At 38.7% G+C, this 10,902-nt stretch overlaps 2 protein-coding genes across 2 annotated transcripts in view; both read right to left on the bottom strand.

Moving 5' to 3' along the window:
• Positions 1–7,387: 7,387 nt before the first annotated feature.
• The window catches only part of LOC107706770 (phosphatidylinositol transfer protein beta isoform), a 43,970-nt gene continuing 40,455 nt past the window's right edge, over positions 7,388–10,902 (bottom strand). Inside the window, exon 12 of the transcript XR_001636181.1 lies at positions 7,388–7,398. The gene's annotated coding sequence lies outside the window, so the exon portion shown is untranslated. The remainder of the gene's footprint in view (positions 7,399–10,902) is intronic.
• LOC107706769 (transcriptional activator MN1-like) overlaps positions 8,975–10,902 on the bottom strand; it is an 8,625-nt gene continuing 6,697 nt past the window's right edge. Inside the window, exon 4 of the mRNA XM_016510581.1 lies at positions 8,975–10,263. The gene's annotated coding sequence lies outside the window, so the exon portion shown is untranslated. The remainder of the gene's footprint in view (positions 10,264–10,902) is intronic.

The raw sequence follows: 10,902 nt of genomic DNA, 5'->3' as shown, positions 1-10,902 counted from the left end.
AACTGAGATTTTTTTTATTCTAAATATATTTATAAATATTAATAATAATAATAATAATGTTTTTACATAAATTAAAGTAAAAAAATAATGGTAAATGTTTTAATGTTGAGTTTTTTGGTCATTGTGTATTTTTATATTAATGAAAAAAGTATAAAATGCAAAAATGTAAAAAATAAAACGCTTTTTAGAAAATTATTCTCTTCAGTTTTTGAAATTAATTATTTTGCTGCAAATTCACAAAAAAGAATTCAAAATATGACACAGTCTACATTACATACAGGTTTACTTCCATGGTTTTATGCAGTAAACATGTTTTTATTGGTTGCTGAGCGCATGAAAACATTCAATGCAAGAAACCAACAAATAAACCAAAGAATACATTTACATTTTTAAAGTTTCTGTATTTACTTGTATGGTTTTTAAAAATGCATTTAGCATTCTTTTTCTTAAACTCAGCAGTCGAGAACCACCGTTTTAGATGCTGTGCTGAAAATACAAACATAGCGGGTTACCAGCTCAGTGATTCTCAACTGGTTTTACTTCAAGACCCTGATTTTACAGTGGTGGAATACAGTAATATAATTGTTTATTTAATTATTTCCCAGAGATCTGTGCGGGGGAAACAAAAGTGCCATCAGTGGCGAGAGGTGAAACGCAGTGTTTGTGATCACAGAACGCAACAGTTGAGCATCGTCGCTGTCAACACTCTGCGTCGGTGCCAGTGGATTTAGCACTGTCTGCAGTTAAACGGATTGCTAAATGATGGGACAACACATACATCAAGGTGCCGTCTCACTGGACCTCAGCCAGCGGCAGACAAGACGATGGAGCCGTGACCCTGAAACACGAGCGCTGCTAATAGTCTAATTACACCAGCTACGTCAAGAGTGCATACATGGCAAACACAAGCGCTCTCATTGGAAGAGAAAGAGAGGAAATCCAATGCTGATCCGACCACCACCTCGCCACAATATGATCTCGTTTAAGCTCTTAGGCTTGATGGGATGCCAAGTGGCCCCGTGTCGAGTCCCTTGAAATAAACTGTGCTGAAAAGACAGGCACAGCAGGGTCACCAACTTGTGCTCAGCGATTCTCCACTGGTTTTGTTTTACAACCCTGATTTTATATATTAGACATCAAGCAGTGACCAAATACTGTAGCATAATTGTTTATTGTTAAAAAATATAGAAATGTATTTATTGTTTTTTTTTGTTGTTGTTGATTTTTAATGATAGATAGATAGATAGATAGATAGATAGATACACATAGAGAGAGAGAGCGAGAGAGAGAGCAGGTAACTAACTTGTGCTCAGTGATTCATAACTAATTTTGGTACTCAACCCTGATTTTATACATTAGACATCAAGCAGTAGATAAATACATACAGTATGTATGTGTGTGTGTATATACATAATTTATTTAATAATTTTATTAAATATATAATAATTTATATATATTTGCTATATATGTAAATTTTAAACTATTAAATAATTATTATATATACAATTTAGATAAAATTAATTATTAAATCATTTTTCAATGCATTTAGCATTGTATTTTTAATACTTTTAGACTTATATAGTAAAAATTGCTACAGAAAAAGAATAAATAAAAAAATAAAAAATAAAATACATATATTTGAATTATACATCTGAATTAAATCATCTAGGATTTTTTTTCATTATAAAGCCAACAGCAAAAAGATTGCTATAGGGGAAAAAATGAATACATTTAGCATTATTTTTCTTAAACTCACCAGTGCTGGTGACCCCACCAGGCTTCTTAACTAGCTTAACCAACAAGACATCTGTGGTCGACCACTTTTACCACAAAAGACCATGATGGTTGACCAGTCTACCAGCTTTTCTTTCCTGCAGAGAAGAAGAAACAGTTTAGCAATGGCATGAATAAACCCACATGTCAGGTGGTATACACTCATGCATGCCCCAATATAATTTCCTTTGATCTGATACGCCTAGTGCTGCTGACTTCCCTTCAGCTCACTTCCCCCCAGCAGCGGATTGGCTTTCTCGCTCCGTAACGGCTCCCGTTTCAGCCTTAGGTCCCTGTTTCCAGCCTCCTTATCAGGTAACCTACCTGAAAAAAGTCACCTAGTAGCGTAAAGCTTCAACAGCGTAGACATAGAATACGATTCTATTATAATATAAAGCTTCGAGTCGATGCAAAATGCACAGACTCTAATGAGTGACCCAGTGGGGTAGCCATTAATTACCTAAGCTGGATAATTAGCAGTAATTAAGAGCGTTTTCACCAGTTCACGTTTGTTATGTCAGGCATTGCGTCAGCTGAGCCAATTTGTAAAGGTTTGGGTTAATTATTTTAGAAAGCGAAGCAGATACTTTTGAGTCTGTCATCTTATTAAGCATGTGAATGACAGGGGCCGCGGAGCAGGTAACCTCGCCGCCGAGCCGCGTGCTCCCCGTTAGATCCGGAATCTAATATGGAGATGCAGAAATTACAGACAGGGCATGGGATGAATTATTCAGTCAAGACTGCCAGTTCGCTGATTAATTAATCATCAAGCACCTCTCTGCTGGGGTTTATCTGAGAGTCAGGCAAATGGACTGTTTGCATTTTGCTGGATCTCTTAGTAGCGCTAGCTACAACTTTCAATCAGCTAGAGACTTCAGAGTCATAAACAAGGCCCGAGTGAGTAGAGATGTCAACGTGAATTTTGCACAACAGTCCGAACGCAACAGGAAGTTGTTAAGTCGCAGCACTGCTAGATAGCATCCAGCACACACCTGAAGAAACAAATACATTTTAATTAGTTGAATTAGCATTTTTTTTCAGTCATTGTGCTTTTAATTGTGCAATAAACAAACAAAAAAAAACTGTGGTAAAAGTCAAGTAGCTTAATGCTAACAGCAGCAAAAGTAGACACCAATGTTCAATAAATATCTTAGTAATAATAATAATAATGCATTAACTAGAGACTAATAATAAACTAACCCCAAGTAAGTAGAGATGTTGGCTGAAAGCAACAGGAAGTTAGCGCAGCACTGCTAGCAGCTCTTTGCAGACATTAGCAACCAGCACACACCTATAGAAACAACTGAAATTCATTACTTGAATTAGCATTTTTATTTAGCCTTGTTATCGTGCTTTTAATCCTTACTAAAACGATAAACACTAAACCAACAAAGTTCTGCCTTTTAGCTGTGGTAAAATCACTGTGCCAAACAAAATTGAGTAGCTTAAGGCTAACAGCAGCAATAGCAGTATGATATAAGACACCAATGTTTAATAAATTTTTTTTTTTCTAAATAATAATAATGCGTTACATCAGCTAGAGACTTCGGGGTCATAAACAAAGCCAGAGTGAGTAGAGATTCAAAACTGAGTCTGAAAGCAACAGGAAGTTAGCACAGCACTGCTAGCAGCTACCTGCAGATGTTAGCATCCAGCACAGACCTAAAGAAACAAGTGAATTTTATTAGTTGAATAAGCGGTTTTTATTTCAGTTATTGTGCTTTTTTTTATCCTTACCAAAGCAATAAACACTAAACCAACAAAGTTATGTTTTTAACACCTTAGTAAAATCACTGCACCACACAAAATCAAGTAGCATAATGCTAACAGTGGCAATAGCAGTATAATATAAGACACCAGTGTTCACTAAATACATTTTTCCTTAATAAAAATGCTTGAAATAATGTATAAACTAACAACAAGCAACCCTGATAGCACACGTACATCATGGAGATGTCTGTTTGACGTCTGCAAGACATATTTTTTTTAGAGCGTTTGCTCATCTGCAATATGTCTATAGGACGTTTCCTATCAGATGTCAAAGAGACGTTTAGAAAATGTCTTTAAGATGTTTCTGATTTAGAATGTATGTAAAACTGACATCTTAGAGATGTCTATCAGATGTTTGTACACAGCAGATGCTTTCCAGATGAAGCGATCTTTAACAGACATCTTGCAGACCTACGTGTGCTATATTTGTTACAGTATTTATTAAAATAGTTCATGCATGTTCATGTCAGCTCAGGCCCATTAAATAATATTAATAGATACAACATTTAATTTTAAAATGTATTAGTAAGTGTTGAAATTAACTAAGACTAAGATTTAAGATTGATAAATGCTTTATACATATTTAAAAAATTGTTACTTCATGTTAAATAATGTAGTTAACTATGTTAACAAATGGAAACATTGTCAAGTATTGCTCAATTCACTAATAAATTCATTCAATAATGAATTTATAATAATAATAAAAAATGTATAGTTCATTATTGTAACTGCAGGCTGTTTATGGTGTTTTAATGGTTCGTAGTTACTTAATTACTATTGCTAGTTCAGGTTAACGATTTAAGTGACCAACTTTCAGTTTTCACCTGGCGGACAATAAAATGTCCAAAATATTGCAGTACACAAACACCTAGTAACACCTTAGCAACCATTTAAACACTCTAGCAACTGCATAGCAACACACTAACTACACTGTTGTTAGTGTGTTACACTATGCATCATAGTGGGAGTTTTGCACAGGCAAAATGTAATTCAGAGTTCAACTGATATGCGATCACAGCTATTTTGCAATGATAAAACTGATTTTTAAGGCGAAATAACCCACTTTACAAGATGTTTTATCACACAAAGGTATCTGCCACAGTAACCGACAGCTACAAGTCGGAGGTGTTGATGCACTGACAGTGCTGATTTCGTCCAAAAGGTGCATAAAACTGCATAGTTTTTCCTGCACTAATCAAAGCTCAGGGAGCTGAAATGCGGCTCAGGTTACAGCGAGGGGCTGCTGGAGGAGTTTGTGGCTGCCTGGCAGAGGAAAGCGGCAGGAGGCCTTCGCTCGGTGTGACGGGGGGAGAGACGCTCAGTGGGCCATCCGCACAGCACAGCTGCTTTTTTCAGTCCATCACAGACCCCCAGCTCCTGACATGTTGAGGCCTTCTCTGGAAGACAAGGAGAGGTCAGCCAGCAGCTAAAGGTGGGGGGCTTTGAGGAATTGGAGGGAAAGGGAGTGAAAAAGAGAGAAAAGAGGCGAAAAGAAAAAGCTGTATTGATGTTTCCACCCCTAAATCCCAAGCCATGTTGAGTCATACGTACGGCAGCCGACCAAGAGCCACAAGTCAAGCTCGTCGGGGGATGGGGGTCCACAAATCTATATCCATATGGTCTGGATCATGAACGGTTCTCAAACGGTGGGTCGCGACCCAAAAACGACTCTCAGGTCTGTTTGGAAAGCGAAACAATGTTTAATGCAAAAAAAGAGTTGCATCTTCAATGCAATGCAAGTCAGTTTTGATAAAAGCACCTGCCAATTGCAAATGCATGAAAATTAGGCTAATCAACTTTTAAAAGAAAACACATCCGTATCTTATTTTCTTGATGTCAAATGTTGAAATCATCTGTCACTTGGTAGAAGCGAGTCAAATTAGATGAACAGGTTACGTAACAAAAATATGCATGATAAAAAAAAAAAACAATAAAAAAAAACAACCAAACTACATGGCTGCTGTGGCCATTATATACTCATGCATTTGCATTTATCCATCCAAAGTGATGTATGATGCATTTAAGTGCAATCTGAATATATATATATATAAAAATTCAATTATTGCAAATAAATGTAAATGGAGTTCTTGTGGCTCAAAAAAATTTATTCAATTTCTATACTTATATGTACTACTTTGGATAAAAACGTCAGCTAAATAAGTGTGTGTGCAATTTATGCATTCTGGCAATTATTTTTATCCAGAGTGAATAAAAGTGAATATGCAAACATTTCATTATAGCAGATGCTTTACAAGTCCCTGATTGTTTTTGGGGGCTCTTAAAAGCGTGAAATTGACGTCACAGTTCAGGATAGTCGCTAATGAAGGGCCCGTGGTGCCATCAGTCAATCAGAACTGTCAGGAAGTAATAAATGCAGGCTAATTAGTCACGTGACATTTATGGCTCAGGTGATTGACTAAAACAATGTGCAGAAGATGCATGCAGTGGCTTCCAGTTGAGCACGTGCCATTCAGATGCTAACGGATAGGGAACCTCTAAACCAAAGAAAACATTTTACAATAAATAACTTGATTACCATATTGAGTACAATATAAAATGAGAGTCCTGAAGAAAAACCAGCCGAGGGCCATTGGTCTGGATGATCTACGACCTGCCAAATAAATCAGCGGCACACTTCACATACACATTTAATGCAAATGCAAATGTTAGTAAATGCTACTACGTCTTCAATGACATTTAGCGCTTTTACTTTCTCAATGAAGGCTCCATATAACAATCAGTCAGTTACATCTTGTGGTTTCCCTCCCACCGCCACCCAACCAGATAAGGCACATGGAAGTCTTTACAACCCATCCAAAACCATTAGATAATAGAAGCGTTAAGTGAATCCAAGCAGCCTGAAGCAGCCAATGCCACCGGGTTCCTCGGCCCATAGAGTGCAAACAAAAGGAAGTTTCAGACGACCCGGGTGAGCGTCCACCCTAATGGGGACGGAAAGAAAAATATAAGGATTGCGAAGCATTCCCAAGCACAAGAGATCCTCTCCATCCCCCTTTCCTCATGCTCTCCTGAAAAAAAAACAAAAAAAAAACGGAGAAACGTCTCTCTCCTTTCAAGCAGCTTGCTTTTGGATGAGCTCTCCTTAAAAAGATAGCAAAATCTTTGTTTATTCCCATTGTTCAAGGGGTGGGGGGTGGATTTTCCCCCTCTCTTTCTCTCTCTATGCTGATTTCCATCGGCACTGACCAGCTATTTAAGGGTGTATTGTGAAGGCTGACCTATGAAAAATTCAGAGGACAGACAAGAGACCCAAGCCAGTGGCCCTCCACTGTTGGGCTCCTTGGGGATCGCCGGACTGTGGGAGACACTGTCATTTGCACACCAATTGCTGAATCCCATTCTTGAAGCCAAGCTGGGCTTAGATAGCCCTCCTCCTTCTCCTCCTCCACTCTCTGTCCCGTTCTCCAGCAGTCCCACCATGGTGTTCCTCTGTGAGCGGAGATGAATAGGAAAACCTGCTTTGGGACTGAATGAATGCACAGACTGTCAAAGCTCTCAAAGGCCTGCAATTTTAGAGCCACTTGTGTTGCATATTAACATGTATGTGAGGACTAAACCATGTGGTCGCGCTCTGGCCAACGCACGCGCTGCATGGGGAATGGCGAAGCGATTGGCGTCTTAAACAAACATGAAGAACTCAAGCGCTATCTTGCCTGGAAGAGCGAAACGGCTTAACGTTAGATGCAGAACAAATCGAATCAGTTTTTAATAAGCTTAAGTGAGACGTAATGACATCAGGAGGCCGGATTAATTAAAATGCAGAGTTTGCCGATCGATTAAATCCAACTCTGGGGCTTTCTAAAAACGTGCGGATCTAATTTAAGCATTTATAAACTCGTCTGTGCTAGAACGTTTTTTTTCCACATTGTCGATGACTTGCACCAAAACCAAATGAGTTTTTCGTAAATGCGGCTAAAAGCGGCTCTCGTAATGACAATCAACAATAGTAAAAGCAGAGGTTTGCAGTCATCTCCAAATGGGAAATCTGTCTCACTGTAGCTCCAGTAAATTGGAAAAACAAGAGCAAGAATGTCTGGCGCCAGCCAAAGAAAATGCACCTTCGGCCTAACTGCACTAGGACATTTTTCAGACTGCGTTTCCTGTTAGAGATTCCATCTCTTAGACGGTGCGTCACTCTTGGGAATCAGAATCGCCGTGGTATTGACTCCTTCTCTCTGTTGCACTGGAATAGAGATGCAAATATCAGCTAAGACGTGTAGAGAGCACAACACACACGACTGGTGATACAACACTGTGACACTGCAACTGAAATTTAGCACAATTTCATGTATGAATGAGTTTTTGTTTGCATTAATGTCAAAATCAACTGGGTTACAACCAAAAAATCTGTTGCAGGTCTGTTCTGATCATCAACAGTAATGCTAAATGCAAACAATAAAATGCAACTAATTATATAATCATGCATAGATAGGATTAAATTACCAGGCTTATCAACTTGTGAAAAGCATGCAATCAAATTATATATATATATATACTGTATATACCGGCTTTCTGATGTCATTCCGTCTCATATATATATATATATATATATATACAGTATAAGGCCACAAATTCATGTCACTAATTCTTCTGCTAATACAATCTAATAAAGTGTTTGTTTCATGTGTTCCGATCACATTTCTATTGATGTTTATGCATTTACAAAGTTGTTTATGTCATGTCATGTTAATCATTTTGCATATTCCTTCACGGGTTTATGCCGTTCTTGGTAATATTACCAAATTTCAATGTTTTATTTCTGTTCAATATGGGTGCGGAAACAAAACCAGTTGAGGAGCACTGAACTACAACATCTGCTTAGTGTAATCAGCACATGTTGTGTGCGTACACATGCACATTATACATTCTTCTAGGAAATGGTTTCCAAGGTTTAGAAACGACCCTTTGCAAACACAAGAACTATTGCACTGCAATTTGCACTTTACATCCTTGAACTAGTTCCACTATCAATAAGCAACGGTTTACATAAAGAATACCGGAGTAATCACGATCGATACTCGGGAGACTTCACCACCCAAAGCCAGCGTTGTCGAAGCTCGTCCAAACCACTGGAGATTTGTAGCCGAGCATTTCATAAACAGTCTCCTCGTTTGACTTCTCCCTCGCTCTCTCTCTCTCGGTTGAAAGTATTTTCCCACTGTTTAAGATTAGTTCAGGGTAAACATAAAGACGGCATTTCTCAGGCATATCTCAAACCCGGTGCCCCCTAATCAAACAAAAATGGATGTAATCATACTTTTAAAACAATCCCCATCGCCATTTAGGAACTTCAAGCTGTAGCTATGGAGAGTGTGCTAATTTAGGTTTTCTCTTGGGAAGAACGCCACATTTCATAGGAAAATATTTAATGAGATGACAGCAGAGGACAGAGGAATCGGGGAAAAAAGCATAATTTACAACATATTTATTGTTAATAAGTGATTCATAATATACAGGTTATTTACAAAAAACTCTGCGGGCACAAATAACTTCACTTTAAGCTTTGTGTATATCACAATAATGAGAGAAAAACGGAAAAAAGAGGTAGAACAAGGAAACAGAGAGGTGTCGAAGACCAAAAAATTGGTTAAAGACCTTTTTCTCTCCAGAAGAAAACCTATTTTCTTAAAAGGAAAGTCTTTTGTCTCCAACCATTGTCCTCGCTTGAATAGCCTGCCAATTCTGACTAAACATATTCACCATCAGTTGGTATAAAGGCAGAGGGAAGCTCAGGGTCTCAAAGGAGGCTTGGTAAAGAGGGAAAACCCAAGCAAAGGAGAATTTCGACTTGAAACAATGGCATTCCGATGCCGGCCAGGCAGGTCACAAAGGGATGTTCTCAGGGTGAATATCAAATTTCCAAAAACAGTAGGGAGAGGACAGAACCCCCCACTGGCCTTTCAAAGTCAAAAGGTTGACCCACCACAGACACAGAGCCTGCTGCTGGAGACCTCGGAGAATGGGAAGCTTTATAACACGCTGCTTCCCTCTCGTGTGAAGGAATTCGGTCTCTATTGGACGGCGGCTCGCTGTCAGAATTCTGGGAGTTGGAAACAAAACCAAAAAAAAAACCGACAAGATGACATAACCGAAAAGGATGGATTAAACGCGATGCTGAAGTTCACAAATAAAGGAGCTTCGCTGAACAAACAGGGATAATAAATATTTATAGAGAGAGCGGCGCGCTCTCGGACTAACTAGTTAAACCCTCACTTGCGAGTCTTAAAAAAATGAGGTAATCCCAGCAAAAATGGAACTTTATAGAAGATAAAAATACACTAAAAGCAACTGAGCCTCGCTGTCCAAGATTCCAGTCTGGCGTGCTTGTGTATTTCCTGTATCCCATTGTCTCTCGTCTCCAGTCCATCTAAAGAGACTTTGTTGGCCCGAAGACTCGCTCTACGGACACCCGGAGAGTTTGCGGTTTCTCTGGGGCTAGCAATAAAAAATAAAAAAAGTATCCAATTACTGCTGGAAAACACCAAGCCAGCCATCATCCTTACAGTTACGGAAAGCAGCCAGCGAGGTCCCAAAGTGGTTAGAGTTGTTCTGGATGAGTTTAAGTCGCATCTGGAAGTGAGAGGAACAGCAGGGGCCCCTCCGTCCCCCCTCCCCACCCCCGCGTCCCGAGGTTTCCGGACACCACGGGTGGCTTCCTCCAGGTCCCACCCCCACCCTCACAGCGAGATCGTGCAGCACCTGTGGAGAGATGCGACACATGTCAGTCATCCTGTCGCCATGGACAGCTCGCAGGAATAGCAACGGGAGCCGGCGCGCTCAAACGGCGGGAGACAGATGGCGCGGCGGCTGCAGCTCGTTCCGTGGAAATTAGCAAGACGGTTCAGATCACGGCGCAGGATGGCGAGCGCGGCCTTGGTTTGCGAAGTATTTTTCACATTTGACAATATACCCAAACCAACAACATTACTAACTCTGATTCAAACAATTCTTTTAGAAGGAAATTGATATCCCATGATGCACTGCCATTGATGTATTCAAATCAAAAACACTGGAACAATATAAAACTGCTGACTTTAAATAGTACAAAATATAATAAAAGGGTTATTATAGTTAACTAAAACCATAAAAATAATTTTCATTACTTTAAATAAACTAATTGAAATAAAATAAAATATAAAAAACCTTAAACTTGTTTAATTTCAGCTATAGTTGGCAAGAAAACATTTCTCATTTTCATTTAAAATAATTTGAATAAGAAAAATTAATAAAATTAAAAGATTAATAAAAACTAGAGATATTATTTTAGAGCGAAACTAATAAAAATGACAAAAATCTAATTTAACTAAAATTAAAATAAAAACAAAAAAATTAATAAAA

The sequence above is a fragment of the Sinocyclocheilus rhinocerous genome, unplaced genomic scaffold (genome assembly GCF_001515625.1).
Source record: "Sinocyclocheilus rhinocerous isolate Xijiao unplaced genomic scaffold, SAMN03320098_v1.1 scaffold864, whole genome shotgun sequence".
In the NCBI taxonomy this organism is placed as follows: domain Eukaryota; kingdom Metazoa; phylum Chordata; class Actinopteri; order Cypriniformes; family Cyprinidae; genus Sinocyclocheilus; species Sinocyclocheilus rhinocerous.
This window is presented reverse-complemented; position numbering and strand designations above follow the sequence as displayed.